Source organism: Thunnus maccoyii, chromosome 9 (genome assembly GCF_910596095.1).
Source record: "Thunnus maccoyii chromosome 9, fThuMac1.1, whole genome shotgun sequence".
Lineage (NCBI taxonomy): Eukaryota > Metazoa > Chordata > Actinopteri > Scombriformes > Scombridae > Thunnus > Thunnus maccoyii.
This window is the reverse complement of record NC_056541.1, coordinates 11631929-11656075: the sequence shown is the minus strand read 5'-3', so window position 1 is coordinate 11656075 and position 24147 is coordinate 11631929. Positions and strand designations below refer to the sequence as shown.

The window sequence follows — 24147 nt, the reverse complement described above, 5'->3', positions numbered from 1 at the left end:
AGCTGCTGTTTGATGGAGATGTGGGGAATCTGCTTCAACAGAACCAGACGTCGGCTGAGCAATCCGACCCCCCCGACTCCTTGGTGAACCCGCCAGTCTGCTCAAACAGGAAACATTCTCCTCTTCCAGAAAAACGGTAAGATCAGAAACACACGCGTGTCAGATGGAGGAACACATGTAAAAACTTGGTTTGATGAGGTCATTCTATTCTCCTTCTTGCTCTCTGCACCCCTTGCTGCCTCTACCCCCCACCTACCTTCCCTGAGGCTACATGTAAAGATTTCTGTAGAGGGTGAAATCCGCCCTTCAACTGTCAATCCTCCGAGTTGACAACTGATCTTTCAGAAAGAGCAAGCGGTAGAAGTAAAGAAAGATGGAAGCAGTGGAGCAGTAGATATGAAGTTGCTATGAGTTGGGTGATTATTATTTATTCACTCTCTTATATAAATTTTATTGGATCGAGTGGACATGACAAAGGCGGCGACAAATAAGGTTGCTGCCTAATTGGCATGCGGGAGCCGAACAATTCCCACCACCTCTCCCTCAACGTACAGTGCGGATTTCACAACAGTTAGAAAAGAAGCATCCAGGGCCTGACCCCGGGGTCCCCAGGCAGACAGTGGCCCCTGTGAGAGAGAGCGAGAGAGAGAGATGGTAGCTCCCACCTCTGGCCCTCTTTGACAGCACAAGATTGACGAGGGGAGCTTGGTCAAAAGGCTCACAGGAGAAAAATAAATATGTCCAAAGGCCTTTGCTTACTTCAAAACATGCCCCTCCCCTGTTGACCACACTCTCAATGATCTTAGAGTCAGTGTGCTGTGTCACTGAGACTCTGAGACAGTCCTATGATGACTACTTCAATAAATCGCCGAAGCATTCAGGAAAAACAGCTGAGATTAAAATTGGAAATTGAATTCAATGTACAGTCAACAGTTGCCTGAATGCTGTTTGAGTGATTTACAGTATGTTCACACAACATGGAGGTGACTGAGTTATGAAAATATACTAATATAGGCTATTACAAAAACTGTTTATTAAGGCTACTATTAAACTACCACGAGGCCACCTGTGCATTAAAAAGAGGGCAATCTTTAAGAAAAACAAATAAAACCTTGCAACCCTTTGCCAAAACACTATCCATAAAAAAGTCTGCCATTCCTAGACTTTATTGATTGGCTGCCTCTTATAGGATTGGACATGTTTTAATTGTGCCTCCCTGAAAGACCTGCCGAGACATTACCTCATTGTTGTTGTGAAAGCTGATTAGCTAGGCTTTATGTAAATGAGAAACACAGCCGGATATAAATATCAACAAAGACATAGCCAGGCTGTATTTTTTCAGATTAAATGTCTCCTTAAAAGATGCATGGCAGAAAGAAAGGGGAAAAAAACAGCCCCCCCAGTTTCCAATTTGAAAAAGATGTCAAGACATTTAATGGGTGACATAACTGGGCCTCCTGGCAGCGAACCAGAGCTGAAGCACACAAGAACAGAAGCTGAAGACACTACTGCTGGTCTACCATGGGCTGTGCAAGGCCAGGTCAGAGCAGCACCATAACTCTGAAGACATTGAACTTAATGGCAGTTAGCTTCATGTAAACAACAGGGGAGCCCAAACTCAGAGTTAAAAATGGACAATGAGTGGTATGATTGTAAAATAAATCACTGCAGTTCCTTTTTCTCCAATGTTTTCCTTCAAAATATCAGCTAAACCAACACCACCATGGAGCCTGACCTCAAGTGACCATCTGTTGATTTGCATTACTGTTAGAACATGACATATGCATGGATATTGTGGACAGTACATAGATGGAAAAAGTTGAAGGCACAGGGTTCAGCCATTATAAACTGAGGGGGATCAGTTAGAGTTTAAAAATTTTAAGGAAAACCTTTCTGTCAATGAGTCATGACCCATCGTGTTGCAAATTCACCTGACGTGGTTGGACAAAACAGGAACCCGGCTCTTTTTAGAAAACCACTTTGTATTTTTAGATGTAATAAATGTGGGTTAGAGGGAAGCCGCTACCGCCACAGCAGACTAGTTCATGTTTCACTCTCGTACTCTCCTGGCTACCATTGAGACACCACAGGCCATGAAAATGGGAAGGGGCATGACAGCATATTCCAAATTGAGGAGCCCCATTAAGATTCCAATTTCTATGGACATTTTTTCTCCTCGCTTCAATTGTGAAGTATATATACTAAACATTGGGGTCGTCAAAGAACACATGTAACATATGGCCTACAAATGCTCCTGCTGGGTATTTTGATATTCACTGCCTAATCTGCAAGAGTGATATGCTGCGTGTAGGTGCATTCTGATTTTCTGTTTAGGAACATAAATATGCTAATAGTAACAGAACAAGTATTGTTCCTGCACAATGCTAAAAAAACATTTATACAGGTGTGCAGCGTCAACTATTGCTGTTGCTGGAATATTCAGGACAACCTCATAATTAATCCAATGTTTTGCCCAGAGAAGGTTAGCAGTCTTTCAGGGTCATTAGGATCGTTACATAGTATTCTGTTTATCTAGATGTTTGGCTGACATATTTAAACTTAAAAAATTCTACACTTAATATGCACAACTGCTCTGTTACATGAGTTCAGATAAAAATAACATTTGGCGGATATGTGTTAAGAAGGTGCTAACTCTTAACTCCATGTGCACTTAGGGTTAGGGTTAGATTTGTGTTGCTCAAAACCACAGAGCTTTATTTTTAAGCCTTTCTTCCAAAGACACCAAATAGGTCGACTGAATTATGGAGAAATGTATTTAAAATGATGAGCAAGACATGTGAATTTTCCATTTGAAGTGATGATGTAAGCCATAAAGAACGATATTAAAGTGCTGAAGGAAGCAGACAGAATACACAATGTGTGGTACTGTCAAAAACTCAAAAAAAAATTTGACCACTAAAGGTATTTAAAAAGGGAAAATTTAATTTAATTCATTTCAAGAACATGGTTAATCATTGACTGAGATCTCATCACCATCTTCACCATCTGCATGCACATAAGGCGTACACATTAAGTGGAGATGTTCAGTGGGATGAAATCATGCATCAGATCATCTTTTTGACACTTTGGGAGTTAACCAAAAATTCCTGCAAGGCTGAGGGAAAAATAATAATAATAATAGTGTTCTGGTTTATTGGGAGTAAGTGCCTGATAACTGATGAGTCACCACTTTGGAAAAAAGGGGTATTAATCTGGAAACTTACAGCTCAGGGAGATTTGATGTAGTACACCTTCCTTAGCGTGAAGCTCGTTTTTCACAATAGCACAAGCACACAGGGACACACAAACCCTGTTCACTTGCAGTAAAAACCGACACAGTTGGTCGTGTCCTTGCTCAACACGCCTGTGGCACGGCACACTTCCTCTTGAAAGGTAGGTTACACATCTGATATGCTTGAACTGTTTGCACTCGGCCCAGCAATGGTGCTAATGAGTGTAATAATGCCTGTTAAAAAACTGTGGTATCACATTTACCTCAAGGCTTTTCCAATAGCTAGGCACACCAAAAAGCAAACCATGACTTCCTGCTTGGCTGCCAATTTTCACATGCTGGGTATCTTGATTTCCCAACCACAGTGGAGCTAGCAAAGGGAAAGAAAAGAGAAGGAGGAGGAGAAAAGGGAAAGGACATCCGAGACACTGGCCTCTGGGAGTCATAGCCACCACAGACAGGCACAGGACATGGACGGGCAAGCAGGCCGTTTTTATTTTTCCAGACGAAGTGTCGGGACAACACTTGTGTGCAGGGCTCACTCCTGACCTTTGAAAATGACAGTCCTTTATATGGGCGTCCCGACGGAGGAGTGGCGCTAACAGATATGTGTGTAATACACACCGGCCACAGTCATAACACAGGCCTGCGAAACTAGGGGAAAGCAGAGGGTGGGAGCGAAGAAGGGCATGTAGGAAGGCAGTCAGTCAGGGATGGAAGGAAGGATAGAAGGGAGTTGGGGGCAGGGGGTGTAGGGGGTGCGCAGGCAAAGGGGGGATGGAAGGGGCACATTCATTCATCCTCATTCATCTTCTCCCCCCTTCAGTTGTTGTTGTTATTTGCCGCTTTGAAGCTGGTTGGGGGGTGCACGGTGGGACACAGTGTGGTTCAGTACAGTGAGGGAAGGGGGTGTGTGGGGCGCACTGCATGCCATTCTCGTTAAGGGGTGAGAGAGACATGCTAGACACACAAGGCTGCTCACTGGACTCTTCCCATGCTTAGTTGTTACCGCGCCAACCACAGACGGCTTCGAGCCTGGGTCCCCACCACACCTCACCAACCCACCCACCCACCCACCACCCCTTATTCTGCTTCATAACGTAACACATATTTCAGTCCAGGATGTTTGATTGCTTAAGTCCTCCTGATGTTTTGATAACTCCTCCTCCTCCAGCTTTCTTAACCACCGCTCGCTTCTTGTGGCAGCACATTTTTCTTCCTGGGGGTGGAGGGGATATAATACCCGAGGCACGATGCTCGCCACTAGTACAGGCACGAGTGACCGGTTTCTTAAAACCTTAATTGCAAGATAAAACAAACAAAATGTGGATTTGGCAGTGAGCGCTGTGACATGCATTCAACTGTAGCCGCGGGTGATGAAATACAAGATTTACTGCACTTCGAAAATGATGGCCAACTAAGGACACTAAACAGGTGCCAGTCATTACCCCCGCATCAGAAATAGATCCCTGTACAAACACAGACACCTACACATACACACACACACACACACACACACACACACAAACAGATACACTGAAAGAGTACACTGGAACCTTTGGGGGAAACACGTCACTCCCATTCCATGCCTCGACAATGCACATCCAGTTGTGTGGAATGTTTTTGATGCAGAGAGTGTTGAATATGTCTACTGTTGACTTCAATAGCTTAATACACGATATCACAGAGACCTACTGGACTGAAATGACAGACATACAGCAATAATAAGATGACCCTGTCTGCATCAGCTCAACATCCCGTCTGGTGAAGTAGACCGTGTCTTACTTAAGTCGACAAAACAACCCACAAATCCATTATGCCTGCGTGTCTGTGTGTGTACAGGGAGGCCCTGTTTTAAAGCTGATTTTCTTGTCACTGTTTTGCAGGCACATCATCCCCTTATTCTGAAGCAACATCCTCTCTCTCTCCCTCTCTCTCTCTCTCTCTCTCTCTCTCTCCTATCACCCCCGCTACCCAATTCATTCATCCCACTTCTGTCTGTCTGGCCCTCATTTCAGAGCTTGAACACTATTGCCCTGACGCTAAGGTGTCTGGACAAGGAGACAAGCTGAAACACACACACACACACACACACACACACACACACACACACACACACACACACACACACACACAGAAAGCCATAGAGTGAAGTTAGAGCGCCCCCCAGCTTTCTGCTGGAACACACTGCACAGTTAGGAGCAATGCATTGCGGTAACTCAGTAAACTGAATTTGCATCTTGTAAGAATAATTTAAAAGAAAAAAAAAAGCAAGAAAAGGGAAAACAGAATGAGCCAAATTAACTTTAAAACAGTATCACATTGCATTTCCAGAATGTAATTTCTATTCCTCTTTTTAAATATATATATATATCATATATTTATGGGTGCATGTTTTGCCTTTATTAGATAATCAATAGAGATGACAGGAAATGAGAGGAGAAAGAGATGTGGAAAGTAACTACAGGTAACCACCCCGATGTGAACTACGATGTTGCGGTTCATGGTCGGCGCCCTAACCCTGAGACTACCCATAACTTGTATTTCTTTTGTGAGAGGTCATTATTATATGAAAAACAAGAGGAGGAAGAAGAACATCTAGCCTGCCCGAAATACTAGCATCTTCTAAACGAGAATCTGTTCATCACAGTGCACACAGTGTTCCAAAAACAAAACAGGAAAACAGCCCTGTACCACCTGCTGTTTAGGAACAGGGGTGCAAGGTGGAGTATCATCTGACTGAATGAGGTGATGTGACCAACTGACCATCTGGAGCATAAAGTCCACTTTTAAAAGGACAACCAAAACAAGTCTAGACTTTGGGGCAAGATATCTGAACAACAGACTGGAGCGACCCACCCCCCCCCCCTCTTTGCTTCCCACTCTCTCCTTCTCTTCCCCTTTTCAGTAAGCAGCTCCAGTGTTAGCCTTCTCCTCTATGGCCTGACATGGTAGCTTGTGACCCTGTGTGGTTGAGAAGGAGGCCAGATCAAAGGCAGAGGAGCAGCCTTGGAAAAACATTTGGGCTGAGAATGGACGAGATATCTGTCAGGAAGCCTTTCCCACTGGGCTCGCTAGTGCTAGGGCCCAGAGATCGGGTTACCACCCAAAAAACGCCGACATGAAAGAGGGGGTGACGCTAATCCGCATACATGGGGCTCTCTCTCTGTCCTCCGCTCGCACTCCACCACCAATAATGTATCCCTTCTTTCCTTCTGCTCCTCACCCTCTGAACTCTCTACCACTCAGTATCTTTCTGTGTTACCCCCAAACTGCACAAACCTAACACGCCCCTAAACCCCCAAGCTTCGCTGCACCACCACCACCTCACCCTCCTAACCGAACCCTTCACCCCAAAAACACTCAAGCTTCATCACAGAGGATTAACAGGAAACCCTGACACAACCCATTGTTAAGGAGGCAGAGGGGGCTTGGGTGGTTTTGCCACCCCGAGTGGGTCTTTTTTTTTTTCCTCCACTGGGTTTGTGATGCTTTCAGTGGAGGCTGGGGGACTTCGTGTCCTCAGCCTTCTCACTAACCTCCCACATGTACACACAGAACCACTTCCACAACTTCTCCTCCCAACTGCATAGACAAGGCCTGGTGGCGGGAAAGAGTTGTTCAGTAGCAATGAGTAGGGGACAAGAAAAGAAGGATGGAGAGAGAGAAGGGGAGGGCGCATTTGTAGGAGTGGATGGGATAAAGGGAGAGCTCGGGATGAGGATGGTGTATATGTGTGTGGCGGGGGGGGGGGGGGGGGGGGGGGTGTCAGTGCTGTAAATCTTGATGTCACTGACAGGAAGACTGTTGCGGACCATTACCATAAATCTGACAAACGCTAATTTGATGGGAGGCTGTATCTGTCTGGTCAGGGACCAGTCTAGACGGTCCTATTGAGGGGTCCTACAGCGTAGCCCTGTTTGTTTCCAGCACCATCTGGATGTGGCAGTAAGTGTCCGCTGCTATGGTTCACATACACACACATACAGACACACAGACAGCAAGTATACAAAGTGCACCATTTCAAAGCCATTGCAAAGGCTTTGACCTTTATATTGCCATGCATCTATGTTGGTTATGCAATGACAGCATATACCCTGCATCACTGCAGGGAAATCTTAGAACAACAGGTTACCCATAATATCTTATGACTGACATTCCTGTACAAAGCAAAACTTTGTTAGAGTTTTGAATTAAATACAATGCAGATTGTATAAGAATAGCACAAGTGTACAGTAGCATGTAGTAGTAAAACAAAACAGTTTCTGAAATCATCAGACCAAAGACTGAAGGTGCTAGATTAATTAATGGCCTCCTAGGATCATTAAAAACTGGTTTAACTAGTACAACAGCAGGTCTGATTTTATTTATATCTGTGCTGTCTGCCTCCTGTATCTACTAAATAGGCATGGGCTACACAAAGAATATACACTACATTAAGTTACATAGAAATTAAACATTTCTGGTTTAAGGCTTACAGTACAAATTTCACCTTTATGTCCCAATTTTGTAACTGGCCCCAGTAACTGAAAACGTTACTGGAACCAAAGCCACCATTGCAAAGTGTTAATCTGGAATAAAACCCCTCGTCTTAAACAGAGGAATGAAGGCTTCTGAGGCAATTTAAGTTTGTTTTTTTGTTTTACTATTTCCCGGTTAAATGAGCTTTACCTTATTGTAGGGCATGATACCTGCCCATTTTGTATTAAAGATGTCATTTGTCAAGTCAAAGCAAACCCACACCACTTATACTCTCCAAACTACAGTATGTCTAGGAAGTCATGTATTGAATCATGCTGATTACATCAGGAACAGACTAATGCTTAAGAGGCCAGCTTTTCACAAAAAGACTGCATCTAGTAAGGAGAGTGGAACCAAACCTTTTAAATGCTCTCAAGCGTCAACTCTCTCTCTGAAGCTTGTATAAAAAATAACTTTTGCTCAAATCCAAAAATGCTGTTGCAATGATTTGAGTGTGTAGACACACAGTGTTTTTTTTTACAATGTAATTCTTCAAGTTCATTATCTCCAACCCAACCCATAACCCATACAACTTTTCTTTTGAAATACTGCCTTTTTTTTTTTTTTTTTGGAAAGAACATGTCCCCGCTTTCAACAAGCAGGATTAGAGTTCACCTGAGGAGAACCTGGGACAGATCCAAGCACTCTGGCGGGTTCAGCCAGCATTGCAAGGGCTACACGTTTGTCCCATTCAGAGGGGCCAGGAGTGGGTCACAGTGCAGACTAAAGTTGCACAGTGTTTTCCCTATAGCTTACTACTTACACTGTTTCTTACAAAAAGTACAAATGTCCCCTCATCTAGAAAGTTCATAGCCTCCATGACCCTTCCACACCATTAAAATTGGAATTTTAGCAGCCTGAAAGGAAGAAAAGGAAGCAAAAGGAGAGACGAGGATGTGTTTTAAAAGTATGAAATCAGTCACACTGAGGGAGCTCACTCATAAAGATTGGTTTGATTGGTAAGATGTTGATAGGAGAAATATAATCCAAACAGCATGTCCACTAGACATGCTGAGGGGCCACAGCTCCCCCCCTCCCGACACATTTATCTGTCTGGAGCCTACCTTAGAGCTACTGTGTGTTTCACGACATTTACTGGAAACGTACATTAGGTAGAGAATGAGAGGGACAGCATTAAGGGGCCCACCCACAGGACTGTTTTCATGTTACCCTCTTTTTTGTAAAAGAAAAGCAAGAGGCTGAGGTGGTGGCATAGCAGCTGCATTCACAGACAGAAGACACCTTTGCTCCATGAGACATCCGGAGGGTAGATAAGGGGGCCACAGAAATGAGGGGTTGAAGGGGTACCACTGGGCGCCATTACGGTATATAAATCTTGTAATTGGGAAGGGTGATTAGCTTGGCTGCATTAGCATACGGCGGCGGCAAAAACTTTGGTTTCCTGGGCACAGTGTAGGGCAAAAAGATGTTTTTCCGCACCCATATAGAGGATCAAAGCTTGAGGGGCCCCCTTTTGAAGGCCCTGAAACCAGTGTGCAAGAACCAAGGGGGGTGGGGGGCGCCCCATCTCATAGACATAAAAAGGGTGGATGGGGAGGGTACTTGTCCCACTTACATCAGTTATAGCACATTTTCATACAGCATCTATCTATCTATCGACGACAAACTCAATTTTTGATAAAAAAACAAATCTTAGGGCCCCCATTCTCTCTGAAACAAGTGTGGGAAAGTTTCAAGCTTAAGGACATTGTCATTAAATGTGAAAGACCCCTCCCCATCAATTATTTCTAGGCCCCTTTGAGACAAAAAAAAAAAACCTGATGGGGACCAACCAAACAATAAATCTGTTTTTATACATTGTGCGGTAGCCGAGAATTAGGTTGATGAGTCGGGGGTAGAGGGGGCCAAACTGGAAAAGCTTTTTCAATGCAAATAGATTCTCACAGGATATGGAAAATCGACGACTCTTTAATAGAGCAAACTATTCCTCACATTACGTCGTACAAACAAGGCCGGTCCACAATGATCTTTCATAACGTTCCCCGATGACCTCGTTGAACACGTCAAAGTGTGCGGATTAAGAGGGAGGACAAGGGAAAAGCTTTTTTTTGGCCGTCCATGACAAACTATAGACATGGACAGAGAGAATCCCTCCAAACCCAGTACAGGGATGGTAGATAGGCCTCTCGAGGCTTTTAAGACCAACAAAATGGAAAAGCCCTTAATAGGAGTGAACCACTAACGGTGACGCCAAGATGAGAACAGAGGGACGTTCTCAGGAAGCGTCATGACCCTTGACTATTGTTAGACATTAAGGGAGCACCGAGTGATTTCAGCGGCATAAGAAGAAATTAGTCATAACGCATCAAAGACAGCTGGATTCTGGAGAGGTGACAATTACAGTGCTGTGACATTTGACAACTTTGTGTAACAGATGGCTTTCGTCTCCCTTTTACAACCCAAAAGTATACACTAGTGTCTTAAAATCTTTCCTCTTGTAATTACGAAAATACGTCCGTGACTCTTTTTATCATGCATATATTTTGTGTAATATTTCACAGGTGATAAAGAGACCTTCAGTTGTACAGTTGGGTGAAACTCTAACTGCGTACAACTGCTACAGTATATCATCCCAAGTCAGGAAGACCCTTTTCAGTGTCTTGTATCCAGATGGGTTTTGTCTGTGTCCGGTTGAGACAGATTCCAGTTCACACCTGGCACTAGAATGCGTCTCAAATGCATCAGAGTGACCACTTGTGATCAGATTTCCTTTTATCTATGGGAAACTGTGACCGTTACTAAACAGCACAAACACATTTGTACAAGGCCATTCAACCAGTGACGCATTGGAGAGGCTTTCGGTACTATGCTTCAGCTTTGGACAGTGCAATACATGTTAATCTGCCTGTGTTCGGAAGGTCTGTTGAGGTATACTCCATGGTCCGCTTTGGTGAGAACTGGTTTGTGAGATCTGGGACATGACTAGAGTTGAAATTATTTGTCAATTTAGTAAATAATTAGTTGGTCAACAAAAAAGTAGTCAGCAATTTTATAATCAATTTGCAGTTTGAGTAACTGAGTAATTCAGCAAAATGCCAAACATTTTCTGCTTCCAGCATCTCAAAGGGAGGATTTTCTGCTTTCTTTTGTCTTGTATGACAGTAAACTGAAGATCTTTTTGTTTAGGACTGTAGGTCTCTGTAGGTCCTTGGCTCTGGGAAATTGTGAAGGGAATTTTTCACCGTGCAAATTTTACAATATGTGTATAACTAAATATGTATATTTAACTTAATATTTGTGGTTAAATATAAACAAAAACAGATCACTTTTAACTCTCCTTGGCCTACTTAGAGGGGCAAAATATAGAAATGCACTACATTATGTTGCTGTCTTTACAGTGATGGATTATTGACATTTTTAACTATGTGTCACAAAAAGTTACTACTTTCAGACAACTTCATTTCATGTCCAATAGTTTCATTTTTGGCTCAAATATGCTTTAATTTTAGCTCAAAAAAATAAAAAATAAACAAGTAATCATCCTTTAAATTGTTCTTACTATCATGTAAATGTAGCTCACATTTTCTACTTGTTTCAACAGAAACACTAAAGCATGAAAGAGCCTATTTACAAGGCTGTATAAAGGGATCACAGCCATATGCTAAGTGGTCTGTCAGTATGGAAGTGTGTAAGTGTTTTCCAAAACAGTAGCACCAGCCACGGCTCTTTCTAACCACACACCTCCAGTTTACACACTGTTGGCTTTCACTTGATTTCGGGTGTTTTAATGGCCCTTCTCTAATAATAGACTTATACAACATGCTCCTCACAAACAACATTATCTCGAATAAATTCAAGGGTAATCCCAGAGGCCCTGTTTATGTTGTTGTTGTTGTTGTTACATACTTTATGCTATAGACCTAGATTTATACAATGGTGGAGGGTATGTGACCCACATGCACTCCATAAATACGCGTTTGGCTGATATTCACAGTGTCTGAAATACAAACAACGCTGGTATCATTTTATGTATGCCTTTAATCTTAAAAATGAAACAAAACCGACACAAAGGAAACAAGGAGACGATCAAGGCTAACTAAAACCTTCCTTCTTACTGTATGTGAGTCATATTTTTCAAAAAAAACAGATTAGACTGTGATAGAAATCACAAGTGTGAAGAATATTTTTTTGAAAAGCTGAAACCTAAAAACAATGTGTGGATGATTATCTTTTTCTATGGAGGAGACAATTAATCTAAAATAACTCTCTGATACTGTTACACAACTCCGCTATTAAATTTGCTCATTTATTACAGAGAAAATGATGCAGCTATGCACATATTTTAGAACAAAGAATAATACTGAAGGATAAGTCACCAAAGCCAAACATCTGGTGGTATTTCAGGTCTGGGAAATCAAAGGTCGTTCTGTGCCATAACCTCTTAGATTGAGCATGAATCTTTGAGACTTTGGGGCGTTTCGGCGCGTTTGTCGGAAGTTAACCAGACACATTGTTTTAACCTTTGCCGGAGGAGCCTCTGTCTCATTCCCAGGGGCTGGCTGTGTAAAAGGGTCAATGACTTCAATAGGCCTTCATTAAGCACAGTTAGTGTCAACAGTTAATTATGCAAATTAGGAGACCCCTCATGTGGTTTTTGGGTCCCTGGCCTCCCCCTTTCATTGCAACCTCACATACACAAAAAGTACCACCCTGCAGACACACACTCCATATAGCACATATGTTCATTTACACACACTGTATGCCTTTCATACATTACTTTTCCTCCTCACTCATTTCTTGTCAGGAATCAAAAATGGAGTGTTATGGTGGTGATACATAAATGGAGGCCAATGAGGCCCCTGAGGTCTCCAGTGGCTTTTCTTGCCATCAAAGAACCTCCGGAAGGTTCTTGCTGGGTGAAGCTGAAAGCCCACCAAGTTCTCCTCATCAAGACTGGGGAGTGGGGGGCATCAGTGCCCCCTCAAAAACAAAATGGAAAAAAACTGCATCAAAACAGTCAATTAGGCAAAAATGCATGACAGCCAAATTCGAGCATTGTTTCTGTGATGGTAATGACAGGCCTTTCGCTCCTCTGCCTCTTCCACACATCTGATGTCTGCGGCCCCCTGATTTTCAAAGGCTGGGAAGCCATCAGTAATTAATAATCACACGCTTTGGGCCCCTCAGTTGTGACTGGCGGATTCTTTGTAGGTCCAGCCTCAAAAACCTCAAATCCACTTTCACCTACCTCTTCTCGCTAGGGATGTCAATGATTAATCGATTATCGATCAATTGCTGTTAATAATTTAACCGATTAAAAATATATTCATTGATAATGCAGAATACAAGATCATATGCGGTGTAACTGTCAGAAAATATTCTATAGATTTGGTGGAGCCGCTTAAACTTAAATAAGATGGGGTTACAGGTGTGTTTGGAGACCGCCCGTAAGGCCCGCACTAGTAGTAAAATCGGGAGATGAACACTGAAGCAAAAAGTTGTGAAAATTCCAGGGAGTTGTTGTTTGGCGGATGTCCACTTTTGCTATCTGAAGCTCATGCTAATGCTAAACTAGCATCTTGAACAGAAGCAGCTGCTCAGCTAATGCAGGCAGAGAGCTGAGCGTCAGACGGCAGAGAGCAGCGCTACAATGCTAACATCCAGGACAAACAAGACTCTAATTACATATTTCCAACAAAATCAACACAAAAGTGGATTTTGTCAGGCCAGTTGTTGAATAGACAGCGACAGACCAGAGTGGGAGTTCCGTAATTTTAAATTAAGTCGTTATTTTGTGTTATTTAATTTATCATTCAATTAACTTGGTGTTTACTTCATCTGTTCTTTGAACTAATTACTACGGTAGCCTACTCTGATTTTGTGTTGAACATAGGTCATGTCAATGGTTAAAATTTACATCCCTACTTCTCACCCCATGGTTGCTAGTGTGTGTCACTGCCTGCTGTTTGGTTTAGGTACATTGTTTATCCACCATTTGAGGGGCTCCTCTCCATTGTAGGGGGACTGCTTTGGCTGCCAGTTTTAACTAGCTCGCCCTCAACCCTCCATATAAACCCGTTCACCTCCCACTAACTGTGGAGAGATAGCGTTGTTGGGGGTATAAGAGGTGGCTGGATAGATCTGTTTACATACCACATTTACTTTTGGAATCACTCTCTTGTTTGTTATTTTATTTTCCTCAGCTTTTTTTCCCTACAAAGCAAACTTCTCAAAAACAACAGTCTCAAAGTGCTTATGTAATAGTAAATCAGAACCAGATTCTGGCCTTCACTGGTCCAAAGCACCCAAGTGAGAGTGGGCCATGGGATCAGGGCTCTGTTCGTTCACCATGTAATAGAGGTGTGATGTGTTCTTTTGATACAAGCAAGAACATCTTGCAGTGACCCTGTAACCCCGCAGCAGTCTATTCCTGAATCATAGTATGGCAGATACTCTGATGCCAAACTGCTGGATTTCATTTAAATCATTCATTCGTGCTTACATAGCCAATTCCAAAATAAACATTAAAGACATACTATGCACGATTTGTCAGTTGGGGTTTGTAAACACAACATTCAAAGTTGGCCCCTCCTCCCCGGCTCAAGGACACCAGAGTGTGAGAGAGAGTGCAGCGGTGGTCAAGCATGCTAGAGAGTGAACGAAGAGAGCGAGCAATGCTAGCAAGAACAAAGAAGTGAATCAGACAAATAAAATGTTATTTTCTGATTGTTTCACTGCAGTTATGTTCTAAAGCGCAAATAAACATGCCCACACCTGCGGGAGAGAGACAGAGATGTAACCTGGTCGCTACCTTACTAGTCTCGCCCTCACACCCTCCGCACTGTTATTAGCTGGGGGCTACACATCCTATGACTAAAGGCTGACGCCCAGAAACGCCTTGAACACAGCAAAATAATAAGAAAATACAGACTGGTTTCTGTAGATACATATACCACCACACATTTGTAGTGGGTCATAACTTATGGCTCATGAGTAATAATTAAGAGGGATTACTTTTGTATGAGTCTACACATTTTTTAGTTTTTTTTAGGAAAGTCCTGCATAGTATGCCTTTAAACATGTGCTTGGTCTAATACACAGGTGTTATTTGTTGCACACCCACATGCGACTAGTGGTTGAGGGCTGAGCATTAGCCTTAAGACAGAGAGGGTCAGTGTGGTTCAGCTACACCTAACTGAACTGTATGTGTGAATGCAGTGGAGCCACAAAGTATTAGGATGAGGACATGTTTGTCTCCCTCTGGAGGTGTTCCAGGCACATCCAACTGGTAGGAGACCCTGGAGCAGACCCAGAGCAGGCTACATATCTCTTCTGGCCTTGGAACGCCTTGGGATCCCCCAGGAGGAGCTGGAGGGCACTGCCGGGCTGAAGGATGTCTGGATTTCCTTATTCAGTCTGATGCCACCGTGACCCAGTCCCAGATAAGCAGATAAGCGGTGGTAAATGAATGGATGGACGATGGACGGATGGATGGACATGGCTGTCATTGTTTTGACTCAGTACTCTAGCACATTGGACTTAAAATAAAACAGTAACCATGATGCTATTGTGCTGACCTCCAGTTTTAAGAGTGTTTGAGGGTCATTCACAACATCAATACTGGCTGAATACCGTGGGACTCATATCCCTTTTTATATATAGTCCACCAATTAGGACAATGCATAAGAAGAGTGATCCTAAACTTTAGAAAAAAGACCAAGGAGTTATTTTTTTGTTATCGCAAACTGCGCCACTGTTCACAAGCCAAGTCGGTTGCCTGATCTCAATCCAACTGATGATGTGTTTTATTTGCAGAAGAAACTGAACATAATAAGTTCTTTTAACAAGTATGAAGTGAAGAGGGCTGCAGAACATGTTTGGCAGATCATCACCACAAAGATACCAAGTGTCTACAAAGGATCTAGAACCATATATTAAAAATTCTGACTTTATGGTTTTATTATGTTGTTACAAGTATTTTCGGTCTCCTAAATTTAGGGGAGTGTTAATGAAAAAGGTTATGACTCCTGTGCTCATGTGCCTGTAAACACTCTCAAATTAAGGATGAAAATCAGCACTTAAATCTCATAATCATTGTTTCATTTTCAAACAATGTGCTGGAGTATGGAGCCTACACCACAAAACATGTGTCACTGTTCTAATACTTTGTGCCTGCAGAGTACACGTGTGTGAAAGATGGTGCAGATAGAAAAGGCTATGAGCTGAACCAGGAAAACATGTGTGTAGGCTACTACTATACAAACTGTAAGACTAAATCCCACACAGGGAGCGTTTGACTAAAGCCAATCGACTCCACATGTCTTTCCTACTTCAAAGGGGACAAAAAAATATATCACATCATACCAACCCATCCTCCTCCTTTACAGGGACAGACATAAAAGTCAATATATGATACAAATATACCAAAACAGCCCAGCTAACCACTTCATTGCCTCATACAACAGCCGTTTAGTTTTGATTCTCTACAATAAATATATTGAAATATTCTGGAAGTGTAAAACCTTGAAGCTTTAAAAGCTTAAGAACCAATATCATTCAGGGGTCTACTATATGTAGTCACTTCTTCACAGAGGCCATCTGCAATGCATGTTTGCTCTGCATTATCCTGACACCTACTGGATGGCCAAACGTTCTTGCGGTCTCACTGAAATACTGATTGGAGCTGTATATTGAAACTCTATTGCATAGTATCACTAACAACCCCAGTTTCTCTGTTAGAGTTCTGGCTACACTGACATTAATTGTAATTCTAGTAATATACAGTAGACAAAGAAGGGAATAAACAATATAATAATAAGATCTGCTATGGATAAGTCAGATACATGTGAATGTTACCTATTATAACATAATTGTGCAAACACTCATTGTGAAATTGCCCACGCTAAATATCAATATAATTAAAGACAGAGCAGATTAACACTATGTGAGACTGTGCAACAGCCTGCTGTGATCCAAAGAGAACACGAGACGAGGACTCCACATTACTGACAAAATCATACTTTACCGGAAGTAGAGATGGACGCCAGACAAGAAGGAGAAAGACACGTTCGCGCACATACACACACACACACACACACATACAGAGAGTAAGAGCCAAGGCTGATGGACAGATGTTGTGCGTATGGTAGTATTGCGCAAAGGAGCTTTCATAAACGACTGAGCACAGAGGGAAACGTTTACTTAGTCAAAGACAGGAAAGAACAGGCAGAGGCCAACTGTGCCATGATCCATCACAGGCCTACCTATGACACTGCGCAGTGCAACCTGATTCAGAGGTAGCCTAAGCCCTTCCTGAGGCCTGCCTCCCCAGAGAGAGAGAGAGAGCATCCAGCCTACCAATTGTGGATAGAACGAGTACGATAGTGACTGAGAAAATATCTGCATGTCAGAAAGCACTACAGAGAGCTCTGGAAACTTAAAGCACCTGATGTTAACCCGCCATGAAAAGATGGGGGAGATTCAAGACGTTTCAAAAAATATTGGAATTGATCTCAGACTGCAGATCCTAAACTGGTGTTAAGCCTCGAAGATGTCGTTAACTGTGATCCGGTCTCTTGGAAGTGCTCTGCTTTGTGGGACTTCCATGTAAAGGCAAAGGAAATTGATTTTATGAAACATGTATCAAGAACTGGAAATCGAGTCAGGGCAAATACTTCCAGTGCGTGATCATCAATGAAGGGCTTTTGAAAACATTTCATATGTTTCTGGCCCGTTTCACTAAAGTTTTAGAAGAGTGAAAACGATAGCACACAATAAACAAGCACGAACAAAAGACGGTGATCTTTTCTTCAGACAAAATCCTTGAAAATGTGCACTTCTTTGATGTGGCTTTCGCATGCTATTACATGTTGCCTCAAATACCACGAAAAATCACCACTTTCGGTTTGCCCTTTACTGCCCACAGGTTTTCCATACAACCTCTTATGATCATGCTTGTTCATGCCTCTTAAAACAAACCGCAGCCAAGCATGTGATGTAACATAATTATCAAAAGACAAAAGGAATTTTCAATACAATAGCATATGATTTGCTTTGCATGGTTATTGCATCCAATGGCCCGTGTTCATCTAATATCAATGGGACATAGAAAAGTCCATTTTCACTGAGCTTAATGATGCTGTGTTTTACAAGGTATCAAAAATGTCATCTATGAGACACCATCTTTTGTTTTAGGGACTAATGATTATAACAAACTTCTGTAGTGCATTTGCAGTTGAGCTGATCAGTGGCTACATGGCTCCACCCAGAGGACGCATGAGTGAATTTGTGAACTGTAATTTATGCCACAGGATAAATTAAGCTCAATTTTGTGTACTGAAATTCAATTTTATTATCTGCATCTAATTTATGATGAAACGAAATTTGGAAAAACGACTGTTAGGCCAACTTATTTTTACATATTTGCAAACTGTTAAAGCTTTCAACTACATAAGTCATGGTTTCACATTGTAGCGACATCCAGGAAAAAAAAAACCTTTGTGGTTAAATTGCCTTTGAGCTCATCAGGAAAGAATGCTAATGTCAAGTCTGTTGCCCTTACCGTTGTATTAGTCACAGGAGCATCCATAAAGTTAGTGCAAGTGGTAACTAGAGCTGAAACGATTATTCATTTAACAGATTGTCTGACAGACAGAAAATTATTTTACGACAATTTTGATGATGGATTAATCCTAAAGATTATAGATAAAATAAAAGTGTGAAGTACATTTGTTGGTCCAAGTTTCTCAAATGTAAGAACTTCCTGCTTTTTTTCTGTTTTCCTGTCATTGTAAACTGAATATTTTTGGGTATTTTAACTGTTGATCCTAAAAAACAAGCAACCAACAGACACTTTTGCTCTGGTAACCTGTGGCGGGCATTTGTGATTATTTTGACTATACAATTAATCAACTGATAGATTAATCAATTAGTTGCAGACATAGTGGTAACACGTGACTTGTTGGTAACAGCAGCAATAACTTTGACACATTAAAGGAAAAAGCTCATGTACAGGGCCAATAATGTACTATATTATAAATATCTCAAAGAACTTCAGTACAAAGTTAAGAGGTTGTGATATATAGCACAAAAAGCTAGCGAAGCTCCGTAAACAGAACCGCGTTCTCACACATGCGCAGTGGCATCTGCCATACAAGGAATCTCACTCCTGGCAAAGGCACATGTCACCTAGTGCAGCACTGGGGCTGATTGACGTGTTTTTGCACAACAACGGCGGTCTAGGCACAGAGGATTGCGATATATCAGACTTTGGATACACGCACAATACTTGTAAAATAGGATGAGTTCATTGTTGGTTTGGCTCTGCACATGAGATTTGTTGACAATAAGAAAAATACAAAAATATTGTCTTATCTTTAAAAGAACAAGGTGCACTGGCTGGACAATGTAGTGGAGGCATCTTCCAATAAATTAAGTCCACGCTTCAATCTGCATTGGAATGCTGTCATTCATTTCCTAAACTGTGTCTCGTGGGATATTAGACAGTTCTTCAAGAAGGAAAATTTCAAGCTGTTTGACAGATGAGGGGGATTTGGAAACCAAATGTACACTCTGTGCTAAACTACATCCCTTAAGAGTTGTGCGAACAGTAGATCCAGTAATTTTGGAAGCCACACGGGAGACAAACTTGAGATAAACTGTCTCATAAAAACACTCCTGAATTTGTCTGGTGAAATGTATGGGAGAATCATTCTGGACAACAGGAATATCATGAGAGAACAAGTATTTGCACCAATGAGTGTGCCGAGCCCTCAAATTAGTCTCGTATTTCTTGTCTATTACACAATTATACAGAGCAATCATGAAGTCAAATAACTTGACTGGATTGAAAGCTTTTCTGGCTCTCTGCAAACATGATCTCTGTGTAAAAAGGTGAAAAATGACTCAACCGGGCAGCAATTTTTCACGTAAATGTTTAAAGGTGCAGGTTTTATGCTTCATGTCTGGCTTATACTTCTGTGTGTGTTAGCTGAGGAGTCAATCAACTTCAACAGAACAAATGTTTTACTAACTTTTTGTTAGTTCTACTTCACAATTTCAAACTGAGTGTAAACATCAGTGTTTGGCAACCATCCTGTTCAGTGTGCATCTTAACAAGTCTTGAATTCCAGTGAGGTGAACTGCAACCATTCTTCCTCTGTGGAAAGGCAGCTTGCTTGTGTTTTTCTAACAGAAAGCAGCACGGAATCCCTTTTAATCACTTCAAGTATACTTTTATAGACTTGTTTTTACAGTAAGGAACTGCTTCTGATGTTTAAGTGCTGTGTTGTTGCCATTAGTCTCCTGTTTTGTGTCTTGTTTCAACAACTCACTGTAAAACGCTGTGTAAACTTTGTGAATCATCTTGCAATTTAAAAAAATAGCTTTGGTGCATTAGTCTCAAAAACTGCAGTGATTCAGGTATCAAACATTTTCACTCTTTTAACTCTTAATTCCTTTGCGGCCTTGTGAAAACTCCCACACAGCGAACATAGCACTGTAAGGCATTAAATATGATTTGTCCGTGTTACTACCTCTGCAAAACTGGATTAACTACTACAGAGGTTGAGTCATTTTCATGTAGTGCTTCCAACATTTGCCTTTGCCCTGTATTTCCCAACAAAAAAAAGCACAGTATGTAGTGTGATTTAAACAACAGTATTAAGTGGCATTGACATACCTGACACAAACGAGTAAAACCTCAACAACTTCAGCAGTTGCAGGGTTACCTTACATTATCTTTATCTGACACGACAATTCTGTTCAATAACAATAGAGGGCGCCATTGCCCTTTCTTCAAATGAGCAGCTCATTCAAACATATCAAGCATGTCCAGGCATGACCCTCACTTCCATGAGACTGGTGTGAAGCATTTCCCAGGTGTTAGAAAATCAGTACTGATCTTGGATTGAACCAGTGTGTAAAGTTTAGATCTCTATGTGACCTGAAAAGTGATTCTGCACTAGCGACGTTTTAATTGGAAGTGTTATCTTAAAGCGACAAAAGCACAAATGAGAGGAGGTTGGAATGAGAGTGATGAGCTGAGCTTATAGTTGACTTTTGTTGCTCATATGGCTCCACAAGTGATAACAGGAGCAGAACCACCACTATGCTTCCATGTCTTAAGGCATCTTCAGACATCTTCTAAAGAAATCTTCATCATTTGACTTCTGTAGTTTAAAAGGTTCTGATGTGCTTTTGCAAAAAAATAGCTAAAAATGACAATTAAGCACTCGAAAGCCAATTGGAAATCTATTTTATTTGAGCTATAAGTCATGCTGAGTTACGTTTTGCATTGTGTTTATCCAGCATATTCTCCTTTTCTTCCCAACCTTTCAGTTATTCTGAAGGAGCACTCCTTACCATAAGAAAAAAAAAAGCAATTAAAATTCTTCATGTTAAAATGTTAATTGAGGGAGGTAGCGGATAGGGGAAATGGTTTGCAAGGTGCATGAAAAATGTAGTTTTAAAAAACAAAATGAAAAACAAAAGAAGCCAAAATTCTAAATACAAGCAGCCCAAGAACTTTGCCTCAATAAAATACAGTCTGAAATTGACCAAATTATGATTTGAATTAGTAAATATTTGACTAAAACAATAAGTAAACAACTCTATAGATCTGACTTTCATTCCATGCCAACTTTCGGTAGTTGACAGTTTTCTATAAATGATGCTACAGACACATTTCAGTTGGTATATACTGAGGTTGGATACCCAGCCGTCTTCACAGGAACGATAAATCAATGTAAGACTGAGCCTGCGGGATATCGATGTGGACCACCGTGTGAAACTGTCAGTGCAGGGTTTATTTTAACCCTGAATTACATATACAGTAATAAGGAAGCTTACAGTTTACACATGATTAAATGTGGGTGTAAGCTTCAGGGCATGTCAATATAGACATCAACAACACAGCTGTCAACATCTTTTACTGTCACACTTCCTCCACATAAGGCCAAAAATATCCACACTCATTGAATTTTTTTTTTTTTAAGAGGAAACCCATTCATATAGGAATGGGTCTCTGGTTGCTCATATCAAAAAGGATTACATCTGGAGGCGGGACAGGTCTCAGTAGGCACAGCGATAGTGTGGGAACAAATGTTACATCTTACTGGACAGACAGTTAAGAATCTCCTGTTTCACAATGATAGATCTGCAAAATATGTTGTTTAAAAAAGGTTCATATGATCTGATTTTGTTCTTGTGGTATCACGGTGCAGATTTGTACTTAGCGAGAAGAGATGCCTATTTTATGCTGCTGCAAAATAGAGCTGTCAGAAATAGTAACTGGAGCATGATCCGCACCAGCTCCATTTTCATAATTAGGAGTCCCTCGGAGATTGCATCGACTGTGCTGCTGACAGTCACAGTGAGACAACAGGTGGAGAACCGTGCCTGACGACCTGAAGACTCTATTAGAATGACTGCTAATGAGCCAACTAAGTTAGCATTTGTAGATATGCTTTTTATAACCGGCTTCATGTAGCAATCTCAACGCTACTTCTCCCTTGTAACCTATTTATTGTACATTGATAGTAATCCCAGGTAAATTCAATGCAAATCCTTTGAGGTGTCTGGTTTTTTTTGTTGATTTCAGTTTAGTGTCAATGTGTTTGTTTAGAGCTTTGTCAAAACACAAATATTTAATATCAGATATTTTGTTCTTGCCTTGGCCGTTGATAGAAAATAAATCCTAAATCCCCAAATGACAGAAGACATGGAGAGTCTTCTCAAGTGGGTGAGCATGTGCAGAGGTTTATAGATATTCCAGATATAGAAAGTAATCAGACATAATATTTACTGTACATGACATTTTTTTATCATTTGACTGGTTTATAAGAAATAATGGATTTCCTCTCTGAATGGAACATTTTAATCAAGTTGTTTACGAGGTTCAGTCGACCCTCTGTGGACTGAAGGCTGGTCTGCATATTTCCTGAATCACAAGTCAGTGTGACACTGGATTTATAAATCTACTATTCATTAACATCCCTTTCCTCTTCTTTTCACTTTCTAAACTACTTTTTCAAGGCAAACTTGAAGCACACGGTTATGAGCGGAAATTCCCATCTCTGGACATAATGGTCAGAGTTTGAGTTTTCTGAATAGGCGAAGGAAATGCAAGATCTGGGATGAATAATTTCTAAAGGAGAAGATTGCGCTGTCGTTCTTGGTCTCATGCATCCATAGCAAAAGGTCTATATCAGTCCTAAAGGTTTCAAAACTTGAGCAAATTCTTAGCTTTCAATGTCTGATACAAAGATGTGTCTTAACCACTGGGATTTTTTTGAATTCATATGATTCACATGAATAAAAAAGGAAAGGGGGAACTTCTTTATCTGGATCCAGTACAGTTCTGAGACACCAAGCATAAAGGATTTACTATAACAGCTGAAAAACTCACTACCTTTTTAAATATTCAACCCAAAAAAAAAAAAAGTTATTCAGGAAAAAGATGAAGACTTGGACAAGTAAGCTTTGATTTTTTTTTTTTTTTTTTTAAATCTGACAGAACCTTTTAAATTCAAGCCCACAAAATATTTGGAAGTGGAAGTAGGGCAAATAAAATAGTTTTCTGAACTGTACATATTTTCCCTCAAGTTCTAATGATGCCACATAAAATGCTCACAATTACAGCTACAAACAGCTCTCATCCTGCAGGACTTTCAAGTTTATTTTACTTATATAACACTTTAAAAAGAAAAGTGTTTCACAAAGACAGACATATGTATACACATACAAGCACAAGGACATATATGTGCAGATGATTGTGAAAATAGAGCAGGATTAAAATAGAAACCAATTTAAACACAAGAAATCAGATAAAATAAAAACAGATTAAACACAATTAAAACCCAGAGAATAAAAGTGAGTCTTAAGGTGCATCTTAACAGCATCACCAGACTCAGCCTGTCTAACGGCCTCCGGCAGGCTGTTCAGGAGCCGCTACAGAAAACACTGGAAACTGACCTCAAGCAGTGAAAAAAATAGTTTCATTTCAAATCGATATCTGTTCCTGTGGAATGGTTCCGAGATCAAAACATGTTGTCGATCAAACAAATGACATAAAATGACTAAAGACCACAAACAGTTGAAAGACTTCTTTTCCAACATTGAACCCTGTACCTCAAAGGAAAAAAGGAATTTGATTATCTTACTGTTCATTTCTCGGAGTAATAATTTGTCAAGTATTCAAGATTTGTCAGCGTCACAAGTTTTCATCGTTGAGTGAGAAATTAGGTAGATTCACAGCAGGGATTATCACCCACACAGTGTTTTTTTGTTGTTGTTGTTGTTTTTTTCTTTAAAGCTTATCATTGAAATGGCAGGTCGTGCTGTTTTCAGAGGGATAAGAAAAAAGATTTAGAAATGTGATTTGCTGCAAATGCAAAAACTGTCAAAAGATTAGTTCGCACATATATAAGAGGAAC

The 24147-nt window shown here is 41.1% G+C and overlaps 1 protein-coding gene across 4 annotated transcripts in view; it reads right to left on the bottom strand.

Annotated features, from left to right (window-relative positions):
* The window catches only part of LOC121903653 (ADP-ribosylation factor-like protein 15), a 121105-nt gene that overhangs the window by 78688 nt on the left and 18270 nt on the right, over positions 1-24147 (bottom strand). The gene's annotated exons all lie outside the window — the stretch shown is intronic.